This window comes from Marmota flaviventris, chromosome 11 (genome assembly GCF_047511675.1).
Source record: "Marmota flaviventris isolate mMarFla1 chromosome 11, mMarFla1.hap1, whole genome shotgun sequence".
Lineage (NCBI taxonomy): Eukaryota > Metazoa > Chordata > Mammalia > Rodentia > Sciuridae > Marmota > Marmota flaviventris.
In genome coordinates this window covers 59,505,439-59,532,994 of record NC_092508.1, presented here as the reverse complement: position 1 = coordinate 59,532,994, position 27,556 = coordinate 59,505,439, and the positions used below count along the sequence as shown (strand labels likewise).

General features: G+C 38.1%; 1 long non-coding RNA gene across 1 annotated transcript; it reads left to right on the top strand.

The window, feature by feature from the left end:
• Positions 1–4,143: 4,143 nt before the first annotated feature.
• LOC139707713 (uncharacterized) lies at positions 4,144–24,194 on the top strand. Its single transcript, XR_011709176.1, has 3 exons — positions 4,144–4,218; positions 22,019–22,125; positions 23,565–24,194. It is a non-coding gene; the product is annotated as an uncharacterized lncRNA (long non-coding RNA).
• Positions 24,195–27,556: the final 3,362 nt, after the last annotated feature.

Here is a 27,556-nt window from a genome sequence, read left to right as displayed (position 1 = left end):
CTGTCACACTGTAAGGAAAGGGGAGGGAAGAAAATGAGACGTGAGGAGTTGACTATTATCTTGAGGACTTTCTATAAGCCAGACTCTGTGTTCTACATTCATCTAATACACACAATACCCCATGGGCTAGAGATTCCAGATCCTGCTTGACATATGAGGAAAATGAAACTCAGGCGGGTTAAATAGATTATCTGGGGTGAAGGGGCTAAGTCTAAGCCCCTGCACCTCTTCCCCCTGGCTTCCCAGTGGTCAAGCCTTTGTGTAATCCCCTCTTGTTGAGTGTGGATGGGATTTGGAGTTGCTTCCCACCAACAGAATATGGTGAAGGTGACCGATGCCGCCGCTGACATAGCATTATGTCATCCAAGTTTCCATCTTGCTAGCTGGTTGCTTTAGAGACTCTACGTGCTGGCTGAATGAAGTAGGCAGCCATGTTGGGAAAGCCGAGATGGCAAGGAACTGGCAGGCAGCCCCAAGGACCTGCAGGTGGCTTGCAGGAGCTTGTGTGCTGAGGACAGCCTCCAGCCAGAACAAGCGGAGACCCTCAATCCTACAGCCACACACAGATGGATTTTGCCAATAACCCAAGTGACCTTGGAAGAGTATTTTCCCCTGGCGGAACCTCCAGTTGAGTGTGCAGCTTGGCTGTCACCTCAGTTCAGATTTATGAGACTCTAAGCAGAGGACCCCGCTGTGCCTGAACAGAACCCAAAGACATGGTGAGGTAAAAATTTCTGTTGTTTTGGACGAATAACTCTGTGGTGATTTGTCACGCAGCGCTAGATGACTAATACATTACCCTGAAAAGTTTTTAGCATCTTCCAATTTTAACTTTCTAGCAACATACAACTTTATATAATAGCCCACAAGGTGTTGGCGAATGGCATTGCTATCAAATGTCTTTGGGCTATTCCAGTTTAGTGGCTCTCAGATTCTGCTTGAGAAGCTGTTAAGGAAGGTAATAATAATCATGATATGCTTTAGCATGATGACACAGGATCATTGACATACTAGGGCTTAATGACAGCCTAATTGTCCACTTTCTTTCCGTTTATATACTCCAACTAGCTCTTTTTCTAATTTACATACAAGGAGTAATTTAATTTTCTTGCTTTGTTATTTCTGTATGGCTAAAATTCTTCCAATTAACATCTGGTATAAGGAATCCTATAGAGTATCTTCGTATCCTCCCCAAGACTGCTTATTCATGACAGTGCAATATCCTTGTAATATATACAATTATTCTAAAGTAATGCCACATCCTTGTGGTTAAATGCCACAAACTATGCAGGTAGGCTCCTACTATTATTTTCTCCTGTAAATTTCCAGCTTTCATAAGCCTCTGACATGTTAAGAATATTTCTTACATGGATATTGATTACACCAAGTCTAGCACTGGCCTTGAAAATCAGGATGGATCCAGCAACTGTCCTCATCTTTAGAACACACTGAGCGCTGATGCTCTGCCATCCAAGCCAAGCTCAAAATGTCTGTGCTAATTACAATACAGTCCTCTGAGATATTTAGAAATATTGATTCACCTAAATTAAGTTGGGTTTGCCCTAAGATAAGGTGTTTTTAGTCAGCCTTTTCACTGTTGTGACCGAAAGACCTGACAAGAACAATTTTGGGGGTGGAAAGAGTTTATTTGGCGCTTGTGGTTTCAAAGGTTTCAGTCCCTAGATGGTTGACCCCACCACTCTGGGCCTGAAGTGAAACAGAACATCATAGTGAAAGGAGGAAAGCAGTTCAGGACCTGGCAACAAGAAAACAGAGAGAGCATCCTGCTCACCAGCACAAAATACATACTCCAAAGGCACACCCCCAGTGACCCACCTCCTCCAGCCGCACCCTGCCTGCCTACAGGGACTGCCCAGTTAGACCCTATTGTGGTTACAATTCTCATAATCTGATCATTCACCTCTGAACTTCTTGCACTGTCTAATACATGAGCTATCTAAATCATAACATTGGGGACCTACTTAAACAATTTATCTTTCAATAGATATGTATAATCCTTGTCCTGAGGACCTAATGATGGAAGAAATGACCCCCTGCCTAACATTCTGCCTCCACATAGTACAAGTCAACTGCCTAGCTCACTTGTATCACATGCTACCATAGTTATTATTTTAGAAAAAAATGCACAGTGTAACCTCACCATATGCTACTTGCTAATGAGAAGCATTAAAAATACTGTTCAAAGGGATTTACCATGGCAACTACGAGAAGTACCTCTTTGGAAAGCTGGAAACTCTATAAAATGATCAAAATTTCAGCATTTGTTCCTTCTGAAGTACAATCTGGGCATGAGACAAATGAACTCACCTCAGCCTAAAGTGACTTTCAGGCTACTGTGTGATTTTTATGGTAGAGTAAAAAGTCAACAAGATCTCCTTAGAGGGCTACATGAAATATTTCCTAAAATCAACTAATTTAATTTTGCACTCTGTTTATGTGTACCTATGTGCAGGTATGCATGGATATTGAGAAATACTGAGAAATACCCACTTTGTTCTACCAAACACTCAGAGCTCCCAATTTCTTCTCTTTTCTTTCTTTCCTTTTTTCTTATACCAGGGATTGAACCCAGGAGCACTTAAACACTGAGTCACATCCCCAGTCCTTTTTTGTATCTTATTTAGAGACAAGGTCTTGCTGAGTTGCTTAGGGCCTCACTAAGTTGCTAAGGCTGGCTTTGAACTCTCGATCCTCCTGCCTCAGCTTCCCAGATCCTCTGGGATTGCAGGTATGTGCCACCCTACCTGGCCCAGGACTCCCAATTTTCATGCTCACCAGATTTATGATCATGTTCCTGCTCCTTCCTTTTCTCTCTCCCAAGAATCCCCTGATTTCATGGAGGGAATATCTGTATATATAGAGAGATGGATGGATGGATAGATAGATGATAGATAGATAGATAGATAGATAGATAGATAGATAGATAGATAGGGGGTTTTGGGTGAGGATGCAAATGTCACATCATCAAGGTGTGATGCATATGCTAGGTAAAATTATTATAAAAGAAAAGCATCTTCCTCCATAAGGTCAGCACATTCATTGAAACTACTACCACAGAGCTCCCACCTCAGAAAGGGAGCTCCCATCTGTGTTCTCCCTCATTTGTTAACTGCATTATCCTGAGAATTCCTATTTTTATATTCTCTTAAGTCCATGGTTTGAGCTTTAAGGTGCATAAGAATCACCTGGAGGGATAAAAACCAGATTACTGGGCTCCACCCCCAGAATTTTTGGTTCCACAGGGCTGGGGGAACCTGAGGATTTGCACTGGTAAGGAGTTCTCAGGTGACCTTGTGCTGCCTGGTCCTGGGACCACAGTGTGGGAACCACTGTTTTAGGCAGTGGTCTTCAACACCAACTGTATATTGGAACCAGCTGAAGAGATATTAACAAGGACACCCAGGCTCCTCCCAAGAACAAAGAAATCAGAACCTCTTAGGGCTGGGGGGAGGGGAGCCATCCTAGAAACTGTCTTTTTTTTTTTTTCTTTTTTAAGGATGCTCCCCAGATGATTCTAATTTGTGACTAAGTTATGAAACACTGGAAAGAGAGTTGCTGATGTCAAACAAAGGGGTAAGTAGAAGTGAAATTTGAAGATAATTCCTTGGGTCAAACCCTCTTCTATAGACTTTACAAATTTGGGGGATTTTTAAAATATTTTAGAGACATTTAAAATATTTCAAAAGCCATTGCACATTAGTGTGTGTCCCTGGAATTTGTTGGCATTCGATAAATGTTAAGGAACAATAGCAGTTATAATGACAGAAACTTTTCACTCCTGGTCGATACAACTGGGTGGCTAGAAATTTAACTATGCAATTGTTTTTATGGTGAGATAAATGTTACGATTATTCATGAAAGAATAAAAATGAGCAGAATTTGAGCACAATGAGAACTTAATAAATAGCATGGCAAACATAATCATTATCAAAAGAATAATTATCAGGAGATGTCTGTTGAGTAGAACTAGAGCTTCTCTGTGAATCCGAGCTATAAATAAATCTGGGCTTGGAAACGGATTTCTCAATTCCTGCAGTCAAATGAATTTTTTCATATTTTTTTCTAAGTCACCTGGTTTTGAGCACAGACCTTGCCCGACTTTTTACATTTTTGGTTGTGAAAGTTAAAAGCAGTGCCAAAAGCAGTACATGGATTCTTATTCCACTGGACCACCCAGACTCTGCAGGAGGAAGTCAGGTGACTATGACCTATTTGCTGGGCTGACTTCTGTCTTTTCAGATTTGTTATTCTGCTGCCTTGTGCAACACTTGGCACGAAATAGGTCCTTCACAAATATTTACCAAATCTAACTAAATATGTTTGCCCTATTTCAGCGGAAATAAATGTGCTTCTTTTCTTTTTTTATTTATAATTTAATTTTTACTTGTAACAAAGTAATAGATGCACATAGAAAAATCATGGCTTTGAACTAAATCCATTGGCCATTTGGTCTACCCACTCACCCCTCAGAGTCTGCCCTCCAAACACAAGCACGGTCTGCTCTGCCTAATGTTGTTTCTTCTGATATTTCTAGCCATATTTGTGTGTAAAGGTCACCACAAAAGACGGTCTCGATAAAAAACGGATATGTTTTAATTAAAACATCAAGCTGAGTTTAATGAAAATGTGCCAGACAAGTGGCAACTGTCCAAATAATTTCAATCAAATGAATTCCCCGAGTCCCCTGAGTATTTGGGTTTTATAAAGTGGCTGGGGAGGAGTTAGTTATGGTGGTTGATGGAAGAGTTAGAGGCAGAATCCGGGCAAGAATTGATGGAGCTTTGAAAATCAAGGCACATCCAGGATAATTGGCTTGTTGCATGCAGTGAGGTTAGTTGTTTAAGCAGTGTGTGATTCATCTTTCCAGAGCACACGAGTTGGAAAGAGCTGCTAACTAGTTCATCCTGAATTTAATTTTGTTTTGTTTTGTTACACAGGGTTCTAATCTGTACCTCTGTTGGGTTAAATTTTGCTTTACGTATTTGGAGTACAGATAGTCTCTGACCTATAATTGGTTCAGTGTAATGATTTTTCACTTTTGCAATGGTGTGAAAGCAATGCAAACTGCATCTTGAAATCTGAATTTCTGTCTTTTTCTGGGCTAGTGATATATGATCCTCTCTCATGTTGCTGGGCAGTGGCAGCATGATCACTAGAAGGAACCACCTAGAGTGCAGTCACTAAGGTACGATGTTCAGTAGTTGAGGTGCTTCGAATGCAATTTCAACTTACAACATTTTCGACTTACAATGGGTTATCAGAATGTGACCCCATCCTAAGTTGGGGAGCACCTGTATATCATTAGATACATGCACAATTAGAACTGTTATGTGTTTCTGGTAAGTGGAGTCTTTATTATTGGAAGATGTTCCTTGTTATTTTTAAATAGTATTCTATTTTTAAAGAGACAGTATTCATAACTAGACTTATGTAGGTATTTACTGTGTTAGCTGAAATCTCTTAACTTTGCTGAAGAGTTCCCTTTAGTATTTCCTTTAGTCTATATTTGCTGGTGACAAATATTCTTAGTGTGTGTTTGTTGGTATTATTACTATTTCTTTTTCATTTTGAAAATACTTTTACTGTGTATGTTATCTTCTGACTCAAAGAATTTCCATTTGCTTCTAGCCAACAGCAACTAGGTTAGGGGCACCAGTAATACCAATTTACTTTATTTGAATGAAGGACTGAAGTGACTCAAAGCTGACCTGGTTTTTTGTTTGTTTGTTTGATGTTTTGTTTTGTTATTTATTTTTGCATTACAATTCTTAATACACCTTTGGTTTTGTTTTTTAATTCACCCATGCACCTGTGGTGTAGTGCTTCAGGGTTCCATGCTAAAGACAGAGAGGTTCCCCAGGCCCCTCTCAATGCTGGACTCTGAATTAAAACTCTTGTCTCTGTTCCTGCATTAGTCTACCAAAAGCTCCCACTCAGCTTCTCTGCTTTTTAACTGTCTTTTTTGAAACTAGCAAATGCCTCTAAAAGAAAAGCAGCCAAAACTATTGGTCTGCACTCTGTAGGTTTGTTCCTTCTGGATTTTGGCTCTATAATCCTTTACTTCTTTGAATGCACTCAGACTTTTTTTTTTTAAGTTACATGCAGCTTTTTCTAGCCACTTTCAATGGGATGGATGGTCTGAATCACTTAGACTACCATAATTAAAGGCAAAACTGTTGGTATACTTCTCAGATTCCCTTGGCAAAACCTTTTCCATGTCCACTGACCTGAAGGAAGAAGAAAAGCGTCCCCCTGAACTATCAGATTCTAGGGGCTGGGGGCGTGGTTCAGTGGTGGAAGTTGTGCTGGGCAGGCCTAAGGCCCTAGGTTCAATCCCTAGCACCAAAACCAAAATAAAAATATTAGGTTCTAACCCCTGGTCTCTTTTAATGTGACCTTGTAAGGAAAAAGGATCTTTGTAGATGTGATTGAATTAAGAATTCTGGCATGAGGAGGTTATTTTATCTGGGTGTGTCCTAAATGACATCACAAATTTCCTTATAAGAGAGGAGCGGAGGGAGGACAAGGTGGTATGAAGATAGACCCCTAGAGTAAAGCGAGGCAAAGGATGCCAGCAGCCACTAGGAGGCGGAAACGTCACGGAATAGACTCTCCCCTAAGTGCTCTGGAAGGAGGGTAGTCCAGTTGCCACTTTCATGTCAATCCTGTGATACTGACTTTGGACTTCTGGCTTCCAGAACTGTGAGAGAATACATTTCTATTATTTTACGCTACCAAGATGGTGGTGTTTTGTTACAGCAGCGGCAGGAAATTAATATGAACACAGATTGTGCCCATCAGTCATCTTTATATCTTTTCCCTAACTTAATTAGACATCAAAGACTTGGGAGATCCAAAGCCTTGAATCTGTGCCCCTCAGAAGCACATGGAATACAAATATAAGTAATTCTGACCCTAGCAGATGACAAGAGTGGAGACAACTAAAGTGAGGATAGGAGAAATATGGGGGAGGTTAGAAATCAAGGTTGACTGAAGGAACCCAGGACGTCACCTTAGATAGGATAGTATTTAAAGAGCTTCTTTTGCCTTCTAGCTTTTGGTACTTTGCATATTATGCAGGGTTTCTTTGCTTTTTCTCTCTTCTAGTGACTTTCATTTCATTTAACAAATAACTGTAAAACAGAGTTTAAGAGTGTTATTATTGTTCTACTTCTCCTGAATCTATTCATTGCTTGACATGGCTTTGGAGACTAGATCACTTCAAGAGTCCTAGAACCATACCAACAGTGAGACCTCTGTTCTGATGCTCCTGTGACTCCCAGGGACCTTCAGTGAAAGAAAGGCAGCTGACAATAGTTGAAAGGGGCTGTTTTCCATAGGGGTGTGAAAATCTGGACACACTAATGCCACTTGGAGGTTTGTGTCAGAATGACCCAGCTGGGATAAAAGAGATTGCCCCATGTCTTCTAAGAATGTAGAGCAGCTTAGGGGGTACCTGGACAATCAAAGGGTTCTGTAAAAGGAAGTAGCATTTCCAGAGGAGTCCACAAGAGGGCAGTGTTACAGGAAGGATCTGTTTCTACACAGAGCAAGAGTGCTCCTGAGAGCAAGTGCATACTGTTAAGTACCTAGCCAAAGCCCCAAAGCTTAAAATATGCCACACTCAGCCTCACAACACCCACATGCTTATGTGTTGTATTTTATCACTTACTCATCTGATAATACTTATAGGACCCCCCCCCTCCATGTGTACAAAATGATAATGTGTGTAGATAGCCTCCCTCCCTAGTCTGCCTCCCAGTTGGGGAGGCTAAAGGAGGAACTGGTCACATACAACTGCCGCCATATGGCGTGAGGGGTGTTCTATAAACTTTCCCCTACTTTGAAGGTAAAAAGTGACGGAGTGCTAATGTCAACCAAACAGTCAGATATCAAGCCAGGGATATGCCAGATCTGTAAGGCCAAGGAGGAACAGGACAGCCAGGGACTGCTAACTAATAGAGAAAACAGGGCCCGCAAAAGAGTTAACAAATCTAGAGGACTCCACAACCAGAGAAAGAAAGATTTAAGAATATTAATAAACAGACTGAGGGGAAATTGATGATCTCATATGCCATTTTGTGTTAATGTTCATTGGTAAGCTTGGAAAGGGCAGATTTGTTCATACCTATTTTTTTTTAACTAGGGCTTGAACCCAGGGGTGTTTTACCACTGAGCTATATCCCTAGTTACATATATATATATATATATATATATATATATATATGCTTATTAATATATATATATATGCTTATTAATATATATAATATATATATTTGCTTATTAATTAATTTATTTTTTATGTGGTGCTGAGGATCAACCCCAGTGCCTCACACATGCGAGGCAAGTATACTACCACTGAGCCACAGCCACAGCTCCCTAGTCTTTTTTATTATGTTAATTTGAGACTGGGTGTCACTAAGTTATTGTGGGTCTTGATAAGTTGCTAAGGCTAGCCTTGAATTTGTAATCCTCCTGCCTCAGCCTCCTGAGTAACTGGGATTACAGGCATGCACCACCATGCCAGCTCTATTAAATTTTCAGATTTGGTCATATAACGCCTAATGACAGGATACATTCTGATAAATGTGTTATTAGGCAAATTTGTTATTGTACAAACATCATAGAGTATACTTACACAAACTAAGACAGCTACAATGATATCATCTTCTGGGACCAGTGTCAAATATCTAATCCATTATTGATTGTAAAATTGGTATGTGGTCCATAACTATTTAAGCCAGCGAGTCCTCTTGTAGGAATGCAGCCCTCAAAAAAATGCCCACAAAAGTTCCCCAAGACATAAATCCAAGAATTTATTGGACCTAAATAATTTCCTACAGGTTAATCTTCCTATAGAATGATTCCTATAGGATTCCTGATTGTATAGCCCTTTGTATCATTAATTCTTGATGTTCTAACTCTGTACAAATCTTGACCTTTGTCTGTCCCTAAGAATCCTTGAGTGAAATTTTCTCCATCTACTCTGTGCTGCCACTGTTACCTGAGTACAGCTAATACCACTATACCATAATTCCAGGATTTCTGAAAGATCTATTAGTCTGATACAAATTTTTGCTCAATCCTGGTGTAGAGTAAAATTATTGTAAGCGGGCTGGGATTGTGGCTCAGCGGTAGAGCGCTCACCTAACACAGGTGGGACCAGGGTTGGATCCTCAGCACCACATAAAAATAAAGGCATTGTGTTGTGTCCCTCTACACCTAAAAATAAATATTAAAAAAAGAAACCCCAGACTAGACAATTTATAAAAAAAATACTGTAAGCTCCTAGTACTTAGATTTAATCTTCACTAGATTTAAATTATATATCAGATTGCCAGTTTTAATAATGCTTAATAAGAAATGTTGAATGAGAAAGCTATTTATACAAGTAACTTCATGAATATAAAGCACTGGATTAACCATTACCCTTTGTTTGAAAAGGAAAAGGATAAAAGACTATTTATGAAGCAGTTTCTATGCAATTTAAATTAAACATACTTATTCTGTATTTTGCCTTCATAAAGCCTGTGGGAAAGGGCATAGAACTCATTTATATTATTGAGAATCCTGGGGGTACAGACGTTAAAGAGATGTTTTATTTTGAGAACTTTGTAGATCACATGCAGCTGCAAGAAACAGTACAGAGAGATCCCACACACCCTTCCTCCAGTTTCCCTCAGTGGTGACATCTTGCAAGACTACAGTGTGATGTCAGTGACCAGCAATCTGTATGTTGACATTGATGCAATCAAGCTGCGGAACATTCCAATTGTCACAAGACTCTCTCCTGTGGCTCCTTCCATTTTCCTCCGACTACTTAATCTTTTGAAGCAATGACTCTGATCTCCATTTCTGTAATTTTGTGCCCTTTTAGGCTTGCCTTTTTCTACTCAGCCTAATTCTCTGCTGATTCATCAGTTTCAAGTGTGTTTGTAAACATTTATTGTAGCATTTTATGTTAAAATCATCTCTGTCGTCTTGTCTTGGTGTCTGTTGATTGTCTTTTCTCACCTACTTTGAGTATTGTGTTATATGACTCTGGATTCTGTTTACACCTTCTGTTTTAGCCATTCCAATTCTCCTTTGGCAGGGTAAGGGGGCAGAGAAGCCTCCTCATTGCTACAGGTGGGGGTAAAATTCCAGGTTTCCCAGTCAGCCTCCACTAACACCCTTGAGGAGAAGGGGCTCTTTGTCACTGCTGATGAATGGGGGAGGCCCTGCTCCCCACCAGGCCTCTGCTGATACCATCTTGGCTAGCAGCAGTAGGAATGCCTCATCACTGCTTCCTATGTGGCCTGTTGATACCACAGGGGAAGGGAGGTGGACTTGTGACCTCTGGGAAGTGACACAAGTAGCAGGCCTCCTCTGATGGCACCCCAGTGGAGAGGGCAGGTTGTGGGGCTTTCAAAGTTCTTGCACAGTCTCCATTGCCACCAGAGTGGGTGGAGACTTCCCCACTGCCTGTTAGGGATGAAAATGCCGGGCCCCCAACCTGGTCTTCTCTAATAGGTTGGAGCACTTTGTCATTAGAGTTCGGCATGGTTGGAGGTCTAGGCTCCCTAGTTGACCTTTGCTTGCACAGGTAGAGTGGGACTATGTGTTTTATATGAGTATTTAATTCCGTCCTAACTAAAGAAGTATAGATGTTGCCCTTGTGGTTGAAATGATAACTATTCTAAAGGCACAACTGGGCTGAGGATGTAGTTCAGTGGTAGAGCTTGGCTTAGCATTCTTGAGGCCCTGAGTTTAATCCCTGGCACTACAAAAATGGGGGAAAAATCAAAAAAGGGTTTAAAGGGACAGCTAAGTTAAGTGTGTGGTCCAAAAGTATTCAAAAGCCATTGAATTCAAAACCAAGGAGCAATAACCTGATTTTTAGTATCTCTCCCCCCAAAAAAAGGCAAACAAATTCCCATTTATCATTGCTGAAAGTGTCAAATAAGAATAAAATTATAGGGTAACTGAAAAGGAGCTTTTGGTACAGAGTCCAGGTTTTATGTTTTAAATAGAATGTTTAGATTAAATAAATATTAACCTCAAAATGCCTCATTTTAATAGGAGTTTCACTCAGTGGTTAAGAGTGAAGGGAAATGATAACAATAAACACTGTTAACAGGAACCTGGTGTCATTTATAAACATTATCAATTTTATGGGCCTTCTAGAAGGCTGTGATTTACATGCATAATAACTGTATCTTCCTGTACAAGTAAAATTCAGATCAATTTCCTCCTCTCATCCCTGCCTCTCCCTCCCTCTCTCTCTCTCTCTCTCCACACACACACACATGCACACACACACACACACAGACACACACCCACTGAAGTAGTCTTATCACATACTACATGACTTTAGATCTTTTATGTGCCTTATTTGTAGGAACTTGACAATTTAAAGATTGACTATAACCTTCATTTGGCTGGAAGAGAGTGTGAGTGCCTAAAAGTCATTAGCTGGTCAGCTGCACTTTTCCTAGCCGCTAGCTGGAGAGCAGAGCTTGCTGGGACTCTGTTGCCAAGTCTCCTGGGCGCTGCCAGGTTTGTAGGTGCTTGAGCTCCAAATCTGGGATGGATCAACAGCAACAACAAATCTAAAATCTCGTAACTGTGTCCTTCCTTGGGTCCTGTGGTCCCTGGCCAGTCTGCCTCCTTCATTTCATCTTTCAGAATCTTTTATGTTTACTTTATATATGATGTTCAGTGGTTTGGATTATACATAGTAGGAGGCATAGAAAGAAGTATGTCTACATCATCTTCCCAGGAACAAAAATCTTGAGAAGCATGAGTCAATAATTACTATCTCTAAACCATTGGCTCATAACCATGAAGCATATATGTTTATTGTATGGAACTTCATTTACTAGAAAGTATAAGTCTGTTCACTTTAACTTCAAATAGGTACATATAAGTAAGAAAACAAAATTTCCACAGTAAATGGAATTTATGTCAATGGAATTTTATTATCAGCATTATAATAACTATGATTTTCATTTTTTTTTTGGTGCTGGGGATTGAACCCATGGGTGCTAAATCACTAAGCTGCATCCCCAGCCCCTTTTGTATTTTATTTAGAGACAGGGTCTCACTAAATTGCTTAGGGCCTTGCTAAGTTGCTGAGGTTGGCTTTGAACTTGTGATCCTCCTACCTCAGCCTCCTCAGCCACTGGGATTACAGGCATGCACCACTGCCTGGCACCAATAACTATGATTTTTATCCAACTAGTATATAAGAACTGTAGAGTAGGAGAACAGAGTGCTTCAGCAGTAGGAACCTCCATGGGGGAGAAAACCTTTGGAGAAACTGCCAATAAGACGTAATAATAGGAACACAGATAACTAAAAAAACTATGGTTATTAGTAACTCTAAGGAAAACAAAAGCATTAATAATATTTAAATTGACATAATAATGTAAACACCAATCATCCACTGACCTGGAGGAGCATACAATCAGGGGAAGTGTGCGAGTGAGTCTTGGTTCAAGAGAGTTAAATCATCAACTACTTTCATAGCCTCTCACTAGATAATGACTATAATAGGTAAATTAATAATCAATAGTATACAGATATTATTTATAAATGTGGAAATAAACCCTAGAAGAAACAGCTAAGGGTTGATCACTGTGGTCTGTTGTAAGTAAGAGAAGGGATTAAGAGATGGCTGGGAAAGAGATTTGTGCATCTTTTTAAAGAACCAGTTAGACAATTTTCTTTTTTAAAATCTTTGCACATACAATGATTTCATAAAAAATAAAATGCATTAGAAACTAGTGGAAGATATTTTTTTATATGATGAATGGAGAAAACAATACATCTATTACCCTGCTACCCTAAGCTGCTCATGGGCCACCTCCTCTCTGGAGTCCTAGCTTCCTGCTGTCTTGCTGGACCATCTCTCCTCCCCTCCTTCCTCCACCCTAGCTCCTCTCAGTTTCTCAGCCCCTCACCACTGCAGAACCTTAAACATACTATTTTCCTATGAAGAGGAATAGACATTCTTGTCTTACATTTTATCAAAGACTTGGCCTGAGTGTTGATTCCAGAGCCAGCTCTCATCCCGAGCACAGTAAGCTTTGAAGTTGATTCTTACTTGATTTCAGTAAATTGTTCATACATTCTTTATGATGATGACCTTGGCACATAGAGCAGCCTTCATTTGGCCTGGTTCCAATATGCACCAATTTCGTTTACCAGTTTAGCTAAAAAGTATCAGTTCTCCAAGAGCAAGGTTCAAATTTCAGTTGCCATGGTGCTGTGGTTTGAATTTGTTTCCCAAAGTTCATGTCTTGAAAGGTGAGACCTTTAAGAGGTGATTAGGTGATGAGGACTATGAATGGTTATCATCATTATTAAGGAGGTAGGTTCATTCTCGAAAAGTGGATTTATTGTAAAAGAACTGCTAGTTCTTCAGCCTACAAATCACTACATAAATAACAAAGATGCATCACCATCAGTAACTAATCACATCACTTTTTTCAAAATCTGTCCTCACTTGGTCATTGCACATATGTTATTCCAGTTAGTCAAGGAAAGCCAAGCATGTAGTCATGCTGTCTTCTGATATGATAAACCCATGTGATATTTTACACAGATAAGTAAAAAAGATGAAATTGCAGCAAAGAAACATGATAATACTGGAAATCAGAATCAAACAGAAGAAATAGCTGCCTGTGGGCATGTTGATGCCACCACCACAGGACAGATTCTCCTCAGCCAGGGGTGCTCAGTGCAGGTGAACTCATCAACAAAACTGAGAGCAGTGGTTGTGACGAAGCTATACAAAAGAAGTGGTGCTGACAGGGAACTTCACACGACAGGAACTCTTGGAGTTAAGCTAGCATATGTGAAAGGCACAATGTGATATAACAAGGAAAGTGCAACTCATAACATGTTAGAAGCCCATGCAGATTTAGAACACGGTAGGACAACTAGCTAAGGCACAGAGGATGCTGGTTTCCTCTGGTAAGTTCTATTCCAGGAAGACTGTGAGCACTCTTCAAAATACTCTTGAAAAAAATTTTTTTTACAAAGAAATAAAACATTTTAATTCTCAATATTTGTAATGTTTAATGCGAAAGCTAGTTTTACTGTATTTTTGTTTGTTTCATTTCTGCACACATTTGTAATGGACAGGAGTTTTAGTTTCTGACTGAAAGTGTGAAAGGTCACGGACGACTCATAATCTTACCAGTGATCATTGAGATTGCTTTGCATAGTTTTAGCTGGCAGTCATCTTTATGTTCTTCACTACTGTGCAAATCAAGGACAGCCTGCAAATGAAATCAAGAAATTTATGTTTCTTCTTTTTTCCCTATCCCTGCCTGCCCTCTGCTGGAGGTGCCAGAGATTAGTGAGATTCTCCAGACTGTCAAGCTACACAGAGGTGGTTCTCTATCTTTTATTCTCCTCTGCCTTCCCCACCACCCTGGAAGGATGCAGGATGTTCCCAAGTCTAAGCAAGGATGCTCCAACCCTGCTTCAGGTAGTCACTACATCCACACTGTAGAGAGGACTCTGGTGCCATTAGGCAATCATATCATGTAACTAAGTTCTGTCAATTGAATTCTGTGCTCCTAATGTAACCTAATACAAGCCTATTATTGGGAGGGACATTGGAAGTTATTTAGTCCAACTGCTGGCTAATGCCAATGTTCACTTTAAAACTAAAATTTTTTTCTGGCTTGTAAATGTGACCTCAGGGAGCATCACCTTTCAGCCTAGATTGGATTTCTGATTTATGCCAAAGTTTTCCTGATACTTTTTTCTTTTGTTCCATTTCTGCAATGGTCCTTGCTGACTGGATAATTACTTCTGGAAATGTTCCATTTTAATAGCTACATAAAGCTGTCTCATGTGATTAATGTAAAGAACTGTACTATTTCTAGAACTCCCAGATCTGTTCCCAGACTATTTGAATTCTGAGACACTGCCTTAATTTCCTTCTATCCCATCCTTACAGTTTGCATGAGTGTATGCAAACTCTTTACCCAGTAGTTTATAGAAGCTGGGTCCACAGGAAATGCTTAATTAATAATTGTTCAATGCTGACTAAACTAACATATGGTCACGGACACACAAGGATGGTTCAGTTGATGACAGAATGCATATATGACAGTGGTCACATAAGAGTATATTGTCTAGTGACATGGTAGCATCTTAGCTCGTATAAGAAAACTCTATGATGTTCTCACAATGATGAAGTCACCTCACGATGAATTTCTCAGAGGGAATCTCCATCATTAATTTCCCTGAATTTCATTTCCTTAATGGAAGTAAACAAGGCTATTACACAGCAAAGAGAATAGGAATCCAGATACAGGCAAATTGTGTTATGTATAAACTTAGACAAAGCTGTCAAGACCTTTCTGCTCAAAAGGAGGGAAATACTATAGCGCCCTTAGGAATATGGACTTCTAAAATTCTTTCATCTGCCTATCTCATAGACTTTTTGTTGAATATGTAGATTTATATCATGTAAATATATTTACATTTAGTTATGTAAAACAGATCAACATATTTATACGTATTTATGTGAAGTAAGTAGTCATTTTGAGACAGTAAAGATTATAGGTTTAGAACATAAAGTCAGAACCAATCCCTTAAACCTCTGAAATTCTAAATTATCTGTTCTGTTCGAACCCATAGATTTTCAAGTTTCTGTAATAAATTCTGACAAGTATAAAAAGAACAAGATAAATGAGTGTTTTTATTTCCAACCCATATTGTTAGTTCACATGTAACTTAATATACAATTTGGCATGCTATTAAATAGATTTTTTTCTTATATGAATTCTATAGACACTGCTGACTACAAGGAAAGTTATTATTATGCTCATTTATATTTGGAAAAATGAAGACAGAAAACTGAAAGAAATGACTACTTTAATACCAGGTCTGGAAACAGAACTCTAGGACCATTGATTTATTTTACTTCATTATAGTGATAATTTTTTTCTTTTGCTTGCATACTCCCTAGAATAGTTTTGAAGAGCAATATGCTTTCACACATCTTTGTGTTAACATTTGAATAATTTTCCTCATATATTTAAATAGCAACAAAGCATATAATCATATTGTAGGTATTGACACTTTTAACAAAAACCTATTAACACTCTTTTCAATGTATACAATACAATCTAAATACCAAAACATTTTATATGGACTGTTATTAATTTAAAAAATACATGAAAAACCTCTTTTCTAACATTAGCTACTTTTGTAAAAAAGTTTTATGTTTTCTCTTGAAGCCAAATTTTCATTTTACTTTATCCACCGAATTTGTTCTTTATATTTGAAAGTTTAAAAATAGTAATGGCTGTATCATACTTTTCTCCTACAAAAATATATATGTTGAAATTCAAAATATATGTTTCAGATATTTCCTATATTTATAAAGCTTTTTATATTCATAAAACAGAAGGGTGAAGTTTTCATCTGGATTGGGTTATCACCTTCTTATAATACAATTGGACATAAAATAAATACATTATTAAATTTGATAATTATTAAATATAAGTAAAAGTTTACTGGAACTGTATCTGTTAAGGAGATGAATGGAGTTTTTTTTAGTTCAAAATCAATACATGCATACATATTATTTATTGCTAGGATGTAAATGAATTCTGCATTGGCAACAAAAACAAAATTATTGATTATTTTCACACACATGGCTTATAAAAATTGTATTAATGATTATTTCTAGTAGATTCCACAATCCATTCTCATTAAGCCAATAAACATCTAAATAAGTACATTGTAGGATAGAATGAACTGATACCAAAGTGTTTGAGCAATAAGAGGTAGCAGTAAATACATCCAAATGAACAATGAATATAGATTTTATATAACTAATTACCCACTCTGTTGTTGTGTGTGTGCAATGTCGGGAATCAAACCTCTCAGTGACCTCCCCAACCCCTGTAACCCATTACCTTTATGAAAGAGTTAATTATAAATTTTCCTTTTGAGTCTGACTGGATATACAGGAAAGAATAAAACATGAACTCACTTCCCGTGTGTAGTCCTGACACTTAAAAATGTAATAACAGTACCAAAAACAGAAAGAAAAAAAAAGTAATGTTGATCAGTAGGAATGACTGTGGCCATTTTTACTTCTTCTTTCTTGAATTGCACACCTGAGCCCCAGGCCAGTGTTTGATGGAGGCAGCCTCACCATAGGCACTGAGACCCAGGGCAGGAGTCCCTGTGGGCGAGAGGATTGCTCTTATTTTGTGAGGTCAGGGAAAAGTGACTGGGCATAGCGCCGTGGTCTCGGGCAGATCAGGTTTAGGCAGGAGTATATACAGGAGTTGAGGACCTGGAAGATGAGCTCCCTTAAAACCACCCAAGATTGCACGCCCTTTAGAGAACTCCCCAGTCACCCCAATTAGAAGACCACAATAGAGACCTCTGAGACCCATAGTGTTTTAAGTTGCTGCCAATCTTTTAGAAACCCAGGGATATGAAGTCTGCCTAGGAAGTTTAACCAGCCGTTCTATAAGAGACTGTCACTCAGGCTTGAATCATTGTGTAACAACTGCCTTGCTCAGGTGACTGTGCTGACTGGCTGCTCAACCTGCGGAGTGGGGCACAGACAAACAGCTCAATGGAAAACTATCCAGTGCCTTCAGTACCTTTCCATTTTTGAATAAACATTTATTTCCATGAGAAAAAAAAAAGAAGTTATAAAATGTGAACTGGCCCCTCAATGGGGGTGGGAAGCAGAATATGAAAAAATCAGGGCTTTATTTTTTAAAAACATTTACTTGCCCTACATATTGACCTTCATCTTTCTCAGTCTACACCCTTTCTACAGGCTTAACTAAAATACACGCTTAGCACTAAAATATCTGATTAGGTTGGTCTCATCTTCCAACTTAATAAATAATAAATTTTCTTATTGCTAAAATAAACACATACATAGGTGTCCAAAAATTGTGTTTTTCAGATTTAATAACGTGTATTCACATGTAGCTGTTTAACAAATCCAGAATACAGAGGTAAATATAGAGATTGGATAAACTGTGATTCTGCATTTCAGAAAATAAAATAATATTGTCATGTTGCTAAGGAAGTTTGTATTTAGTAGGAACAAAACTTCAACAGTATTTTCCATTCCTCTCAGTTCTATGAAACAATCTCTTATAATCCAATACAATTACAACCTGAAATTAGTTGTCATACTTATTTTTATTTACCAATGCAGGGATCCCTATCTGTGAACCCCACCAGAAACTACTCCCGGATTCCTTATGCTCAGAAACTGAGATAATAAGAGTTTGTTGTTTTAAACCTGCAAGTGTTTGGGTCATTGGCTGCACAGCACTAAATCACCCATTAACTACTTTTAGTTACTGTGCTTCCTATTGAAACTATTACTTAAAACAAAACAAAATAATTGTCCTTTAGTCCAAGTTGGTCATTTTTAACTAGAACATTTGTTGCCATTAAGGAAACATGTCCTAGCTTGGCGGATCTTGAAGGGGTGGTTCCACCCTCCTCCTACCTTAGGGGCAACCTGGAGCTTTGTGAGGGGGATTTTTGTGGTTCTCAGAAAGATTATGGAGCTCATTGGCTTCTATGGGTGGGAGCTAAGGGTGTTAGGTATCCTGCAAGGTGGAAGATACTTCATTTCAAGATAGGAAAACCATTATATAGCAATTGTTTTAAAAGAAGGGTGTTGCTCCAATCAAGTTGAGAGCTACTAGCCTAAAGAAGGGACTGTTACATTTTTCATGGGGAAGGCACAACAAAATCTGCTAATGTGTTTTTGAAATGGTTCATAAGAGAAAGAAGCCAGGACTTTATTACATGGAGTATAATTTGCTCAAAAACTCATATTTAATAGTGAAAACTTTGTAATCATAAAAATTCTGCTTAAACATTTTTAAAGAGAAGACAATATTTAATTTTTAGGTAACAGGATAGTTGGTGACAGAATTATGTGCTAATGGAAGGAAATATGATGCAAGTGAAACACAGAGATGTTAGTTATGACAGGCCCAGCGGTGCCAGCCTGTATTCCCAGCTACTTGGGAGACTGAGGTTGGAGGATCACAAGTTTGAGGTCAGCCTCAGCAACTTAGTGAGACCCTGTCTCAAAATAAAAAAAACCAAACCAAATAAAAACAAAACAAAACTGTAATATAGATCAGTGGTATAGCACTTGCCTAGCATGTATAAGGTCCTGGGTTCAATCTCCAGTACAGAAAAGAATAAAGTGTCAGCTGGGCAGGGTGGCACATACCTGTAATTCCAGTGTCTCGGGAGGCTGAAGCAGGAAGATTGCAGGTTTGAGGCCAACCTCAGTAATTTAGGGAGATCCTCTGCAATTTACATAGACCCTGTCTCAAAATAAAATAATAATAATAATAATAAAAAGACTGGGGACATAACTCAGTCATAGAGTGCCCTGGATTCAATCTCCATTACCAAAAAAATTAAAAAATAAAAAGATGTTTATATCTTTTATATGGTTACTTAATATTTCTAAAGTCAGATAATGTTTACATAGATGTTGTCCTTGTGGCAACCTAAAGTAAGCAAATCCAAAATTATGAAAGGAGAACAAGGACGAAAAGTTACCATGCTGTGATGAAGCTTTATTTTGGCATAATTTCTATTTTCATGTGAACATTAAAATATGCATTCTATTGAACTGTTCAGACTGATTTAATGTGGCTCACAAAAATACTTGAAATTTGTAGAAATGTTTCAGGAAAACTTGGGTATTTCCATATAGCATTCAGAGTAATTTTTCTTTGATAATACATTTTTAATCAAATATAATATGGGCTTGTAGAATTTTTTTTTTAAAAAGCCAACTCTTAGAGTATGTCAAATGAATTAGCACTGTCTGAAATGCTCCCATTTGGGTTGATAAGGCAAGGTCCTCTATGGAGGATACAGAGGAAAGGCAGAAGATATTTTGAACCAAAGTATAATCGATCTTCACCACCATCTTCTTATAAGGCAGTATAATAATGGATTGAAAGGGTTAGGAAGGCAGAGCCTCTGCCTTAATTTTTTAATCTTTTTTATGGTTACTTAATATTTCTAAAGTCAGATAATGTTTACATAGAACAAAAAAGTCACCATCATTAGTGTACAGTTCCACAAGTTAAGAAAAAAGAGCATAAAGTTGTAAAACTAGCACTACATTCAACATTTTGAATGGTTTCATCACTGTTAAAATTCCTTTTTTAGTAAAGACCTCTACCTACCACCAGTCCTTAACAACCTCTGATCTGTTACCAGTATTTTTAGTCTGGCTTTCCCCAGAATGTCCTATAAATAGAGTCATATAGTGTGTAGCTCTTCTATTTCTTTCTTCTCACTTAGCACAATGCATTTGAGATTTATGTGAGTGATCAGTACTTCATTATGCTATATGAGTAGAATATAGAGTAGCATTCTGCTATACAGATGTAGCAGGCTTTGTTAAAGACATTCACCATTGAAGCAATTCAGTTGTTTTCAGCTTTTGGTAATGATGAATGAAGTCACTATAAACATTCCTGTATAGGCTTTTGAGTAAATGTAGGTTTTTATTTCTATTGGGTAAGAAACTAGGAGATGATGGTTAGATCTTATTTGTAGGTGTAGGTTAAGTTTTATATAAAAAACTGCCTAGCTGTATTTTAAGGTAGCTGTATTATTTCTTTTTCCCATCAGTGATGTATGACAGTTCTTGTTGCTTCATATCCTGACCATCATGTGGTATAGTTAGATTTTTTAAGTTCAGACATTCTGAGAGGTATGTAGTGGTACCTCAATGGATTTTTAACCTGATGTCACATTTAAGAAATCTTCATTTATCTCTGTTCTCATCTTGTTTTACTTCCAGAATTTCCATTAGCTATTTCGTTATAGTTTCAATCTCCTTGCTGAAATACCATGTCAGTTCATGCATATTGCCTACCTTTTCCACTAGAGTCTTTAATGTATTAAAAATAGTTATTTTAAATGACTTGCTGGATAGTTCCAACATCTGAATCTTTAAGTCTGGTTCTATTGCTTGCTTTATCTCATGATAATAGAAGTTATTTTTTTTTTCTTGCCTTCTTAATTGTCTTATCATTTTTGAGATGCCGGGCATCATCATCATCATCATTATCATTATTTGTAGTAGTAGTAGTAGTAGTAGTAGTAATACCAGGGATTGAACCCAGGGATGATTAATCACTGAGCCACAACCCCAACCCTTTTTTATTTTGAGACGGTTTCTTGCTAAGTTGCTTAGGACTTCACTAAATTGCTGGGGCTGGCTTTGAACTTTGATTTCCCTGCCTTAGCCCTCTGAACTGCTGGGATTTCAGGTGTGGGCCACTTAACTGGGCACCAGACATTAGTTTTAGGACAACAGAGACTGAGATAGTGTTTGTACTTGGAAATGAACATAACTCTCCTGCTGTTAGGCTGTGTGTGGGGGGGTTGGGTTAATCTAACTAACAGATAAGCAGGTTTTATTGTTGCTGGGTTAGCTTCAGTAACCACTGGCTTCAAATTCCTGTGGCATGAGCTTGTCCTGAGGGTGCGTCATGGGTGCCAGAGAGTCTTTCTCCATATTCCTAATTAACCCTCAGCCTTTGGCCCATTCTGTGTGTCTGTACCACAGAACAGAAGGGTTCTCTCTATATTACTGCCCATCCTTGAGGAGTGGACTGCTATTGCTTGTTACTCAAGGTTGCAGTCAGTTTTATTCCTTTATCTGAGGGGTGGAGTTCCTAAGTGATCCGATTGCTCCTTCCCATGGCAGCCAAACTACCGTATATCTTTGGCAGGTCTTGTAGGGGACTTTCCTGTACATGTTTAGTGGGAAGATACAGATGGACTCTTCCCTGCCCCCCAACAATGATGGAAATTTTTCCTTTTACCCTTTTCCAACTATAGTGGTTCTTCACTTTGCCTTAGGGAAACCGATTTTCTGTCTCTACCCAAGTGATTTGAAGAATTTTCCTTAGGGAAGCAACTAAATGGAGGCTTTGTGACTTTTCTACAGCAGCTATATTCTTCTCCTATACCTTTGCCACAAAGGAAGATTGCTTCTGGTCCCCTACCATGACCCTGATCTTTTCCTTGAGCAAGCAATCAAGGCCTAGAAGAACAGTAAGTACAAAGTCCCTTGTATTGATGGCTCTCAGACACGTTTATTCTGTTGTTGCAGAGCAAGTTCTCTTTGGCTCTGTGGATGTCCTCTGTCACCAGTTCTTTGCAATCATGCCAGAAAGATTTTAGATAAATTGCTCAGAATAGCTGGCATGGGTTTATTAGAAAGGATAGGAAAAGGGAAAAAGATAAAACTCTTGAGGAAGAGAATGGCTCCTTTCAGAGACGAGAGGCATGGCACACCCCTCCTGCCCTCTAGTTTTATTAGGGATTCCAGGAAAGTTTCCAGAGAGTCCTGTTCAGATCCACCTCTTGATTTTTAATTGACAATAAGATTGCACTGGACTTTCAAGTCACCCATGCACATGGTCTTGTCCCAGGGAGGGGATATTTTATTATTATAATGACATGCTAGAGATCCAAGGCAACTCTGGGTCACTTTGGCCCATGCAGACTGGTTCTAATTGGAACTTGTTTTTACAGATTTTATAGTTGAAGGGCTTTGCTTCTAATTATCTTGTCCCCTTGAGTCCTGAAATCTGGTCTGCATAAAGGTCACAAATGTCCCCGCTCCAGGGTAACTTCTGTTCTTATCAGTAGAGAAGAGTTTTTGAGCTTGCATTTCTCCTGCAGAGAACAGGTTTTTTGCTGAGGGATGTAACATATCCCACTGACTTAAGCCAGGAAAGGGCCACAGGTAAATTGCTTTTAAAAAAGAAAGTGTGTAAGTGTCAGCCCAGTAGGCCCAGTCTATAGAATTATCCCCTTAATCTTAGGTTCCCACTGCTTATGTCTCTCTGTTATGTATCACTGTCATGTTAGCTCAAGGTCAGATTTCTGCAATTTGTTAGACATTTTGGATGAATTCTTCTTACTTATTTGATGATAACCAGCATTGCTATTTCTTATGCTCAGTCAAAGGTGAGACACAGTTGGCATCTTGTATTCTTGGAGGGACTTTGAATTTCTGGTTACCTGATTGTTCTATGGTCTCAGATATCTGGTGGGTTCAATAACAATTAAGATTTGTATTTTATCTGTAGTTTTTCTTATTTCTAGGTCAGGAGCCATGTTCTTGTCTACCATGTCCTTATAGAAGCAAAACTTCAGTTGTATCTTTAAAAAACACCTGAGAGACTAAAATTTTACAAATTTGCTCTTCACATTTAGGAATATGAAAACACTCAAATATTATGAGTACCATAGTATCAGGTAAATGAAAGTGTTATCATCATTCCCCTGTCCTATAAGAAGCCATGGGATGTCATAGGAATGTCCTTTTCTGGGTAGAAATGGCTGGGTAATGACCAAAATCTTTATGTTACCGTCTAACTGTGTTTAGAACAGAGAATATTGAAGAATTGTGTGATCCTCTTTCAAGTTTGACCCATAAAGGCCTCTCATGTGATGCTCCTCCATGCCTCTCTTTCTGCCACCAGATGGATGCAAACAGCCACTGTGATGGGGCAAGTCAGATGTGTGAGATGGCAGAAGCTCCATCAGCCTGGGTCCCTAATGGCCATGTACATCAGAGCTCATGCGCTCCTACTTCCCCAACCTGGAACCAACTTGGATTATTTCATGAATAAGAAATCAATTTTTTGATATGTTTTAGCTATTATTACCTATTGAGATCAAAATGTCACAGCAAATAGCCAACCTTAATATCCCTTCCTTTCTTCCTCTTGTCCCGTCATCTTGTCAACAAGCTCTGATAGGAGATTTTTATCAGGCTTGTCAGTTATCTCTAGGCCATTCATAAAGACATACTCTTCTAAACCCTTGCCATTCGTTCATGTGCTGGAGAAGATAAGAAACTAAAACTCAGTTGAGATTCAGGAAAACATTTTTTAAGTGTTATAGAGGCTTCATCTGATGTATTGACTTCAGTTATTAGTGCTGCTTGTAGTGCTGTGTTGGGAAATTATTTGAGGCAGTGTGGAGGCTAATAGAAAAGAACATTGTGATTAATTAGCAATAACTGTCACAGGCAAGTGAGGTAAGAACAATGGCATGCATTCAAAAACTTAAGTCATTCCTGGGACTGAAGCCAACCCTTTGGATGTGCACAGTGGGCTGTTCCTCAAAATACAACCCAGATTTGTAAGTCCCATGTAAGAAGCTCTGATCATTAAGGCAACATCCCTGCCATGGCTCTTACTTATATAAATTGGTATGATTTCTCAAAAGCCTTGATAAGCTTATGGAAAAAAAATGTAGATTTCCCTTTGCCTAAATTCTGCTTGTTTAGTTTAGAGATCAGGTATGTTTCAGGACTCAAAAGTTCTATTAAAACAGTTTTGAAGAAACCTGCACTGCTGCCACCTAAGCAGTCTGGATAAGCAGATTATTCTATTCTCTAGGATTGAGACCTGGTGCCTTTAAATCTAAAATCAATTAACTTTCTGTCTGGCTTATAGACTGGCTTGAAAAATAGAAAGACACAAAGAATATTCCCCTGATATAGGTGGTTAAGAAGACCCCCTCCTCTGCTGTGGAAACTAGAGCTTATTCACAGTGGCTCTCAAATTCTTGGGTTTCTTTTTTTTTTTTTATTGGTTGTTCAAAACATTACAATGCTCTTGACATATCATATTTCATACATTTGATTCAAGTGGGTTATGAACTCCCATTTTTACCACGTATATTCTTGGGTTTCTTTAGCTACACATACTTACTGTTTTTTTAGATGACAAAATGCTTCAGTTCAGACACGCACACATGAGTACAACTTGTACTATATGCAAACAAAATCTCAGCCTAACCTCTTTAACAAAAGCATTAGAGATTTTCTATATTCGTAGGAAATGGGAAAGTGTAATTCCATTTCAATGCAAAATAAAATCAATGAGTTAAGTCAAGAAATTCAGGTCATTTCTAATTGTGAAGAAACAGACTTATCTCAGTTAATGGATATTCTGAAAAAACAAAAACAAACAAAACACAGCTGATCTAGAGTCTTTAATAAAAGGATCAACGTCACAAAAGGATTAAAAAAAATACTAAAATACTGTTAACATGGTGAATTACCTTAGATCAAAAGAGACCAAAGAACACAACTAAATGCAATGTGCCTCTCGACTCAAACAGAACACACAAAAACAAAATTGGTATGTTTAGGCCCATTGGAGAAATTTGAATATAAAATTTTATATTACATAATAGGATCCTATCAAGGTTAAATTTCTTGAGTGTGATAACTGTAGAAGGATGTCCTTGTTCTTTGAACACAGGTGCTGTAGGATTTAAGCCCCTGGTGTCAAAGTGTCTGCATTTTTCTCAGATGTTTCATACAGAGAGGTAAAGCCAATATGGCAAGAGTGGGTGCAGCTAGGTGAAGGGGAGATAAGCACTTACTATTCCAGTCTTATAAATTTTCTATGAGTTTGAATATTTTTAAATAAAGAGTTGATAAAAATAAATAAAATGACAAAACAATTTGTATTTTGTTTTTATTTTATCAAATAAAATATTTAAGATAGTAACTTTTAGAATTTTTAGTTGTAAAAATATAATTATTAAAAATGTGGTAAGGGGTGGGAGAATTTACTTATTAACCTGTCATTTCTCTTTTTTAAAAATATTTTTTTACTTTTAATTAGTGCCTGTTTAATGATCAGATTAGAGTACCCAGTATCCTATCATTTTTAACATGGGAGTTATACTGTTCTTTTTTAGTCTTTTCCTATGTGCATATGTAAGTGACATCACATTGTGATCACTTTCATCTATCCTTACTACTTCATAGTGGACACTCCTAAGAATTTCCTATAATACTCCATCCCAAGCAATCACAATGACCACTTTTGATGAATTCATGGCATCATATGAGGGAATATATAGTTCCTCTAATGGTTCCATAAGTTAGATTTGTAATTAGCAATGTTTCAATGAGCATCTTTTTTTGAAACTTTCTCTATATTGTGGATTCTAATCTTGGTAAAAATTTCTATAAATAGGTTTCTGGATCAAATGGCCATTTTTAGTAGACTTGAAATACCACCATGATTTGTTTTTTGAAACTGCTAAGGGAGGAGTGGGAACTTAATGAAAGTGAACCATTTTAAACAGTTCTATTTCTTTGAGTCTTAATATTTTTTGATGGATAACTTCCCTCTTCCAAAGCCTCCCCAGCTAGTTGTGGGACTTTGGGTCTCTCTTCATCATCCTTTAGATGAGGTTTTTTTTTTTGCACTGAGAACCTGGATACTAAGAGGTCAGTAAGAGTAGTAGAGGGTCTTAAAGCTTTTCAATATTAAGTCAGTCTAATGAAAGTCAGACATGTCTCACAATGAAACTCAGGTGAGTGAGCTTAGCTAAAGGTAGAGTCTTTGGTCCCAGTCCAGCCTTGATATAACTCCAACCCCAGTCAACAGCTCAACTGCAACCTGAGATCCTGAGCTAGAAACACCCAACTGAACTGCCCCCAGGTTCCTGACACACAGAAATAGTGTGAGATAATAAATGTTAGTTGCTTTGAGCTGTCATGTTTTAGAGCAATGTGCTATATAGCAGTAGATGACTAATACAGATTGTGGAAGTGGGATGTGGCCATAACAAAAATATAAAATATGGACAAGAACTTCATAACCAAGAAGTCTGAGTAGTCCATGAGCATATGCAAAGCAGTTCATCGTTAGTCATCAGGAAAATGCACATTAAAACCATAATGAGATACCACTACACACCAACCAGAAAGGCTAAAATTAAAAAGATTGGCAACTCCAAGTTTTGGTGAGAATGTGGAATGATTAGATCTCTCATACATTGCTGGCTAGAGAATAAAATGGTGCAGCCACTTTGAAAAATCACTAAAGTTAACCCAAAATTATTGCTATTGACCTAGAAAGTATACTGGCAGGTTTATACCAAGAGAAATGATTACATATGTCCAAGAAGAGTACATAAATGTTCCCAGAAGTTCCATTCATGATTGGCCAAAATTGCAAATAACCCAAATATTCATTAGTAGGAAGGTGGATAAAAAATTGTAATGTATCCAGGTAATGGAGTACTAGTCCATAATACACATGCCATCTTGGAAGACTCTCAAAAGGATTATTTTGAGTCAAAGTAGTACATGTTACATGGTTCTCTTTATACACTATTCAAGAACAGATGAAACAACTCTGATGATAAAAGTGAGTAGGAATTAGCTCCAGTATGTTGTATTGATTAGAAGGTAGCAGGAGGAAATTCTCTGGGGAGATGGAAATGTTCTGTAATTATATGTGGATGGTAGTCACACTGGGCTATGCAGATGTTAAAAGAAAAGTCACAAAAACATAGCTTTAAGGTGTATATTCATTTTACACCTAATAAAACACAATAAATTGTTTCCAAAGTCCTTTCTGTGGCCTATTAGGCTGAGTAATCATGTCTGTGGCTGTCTCTGACTTCATCTCCTTACATTCTTCCCTTTAGTAGCTCC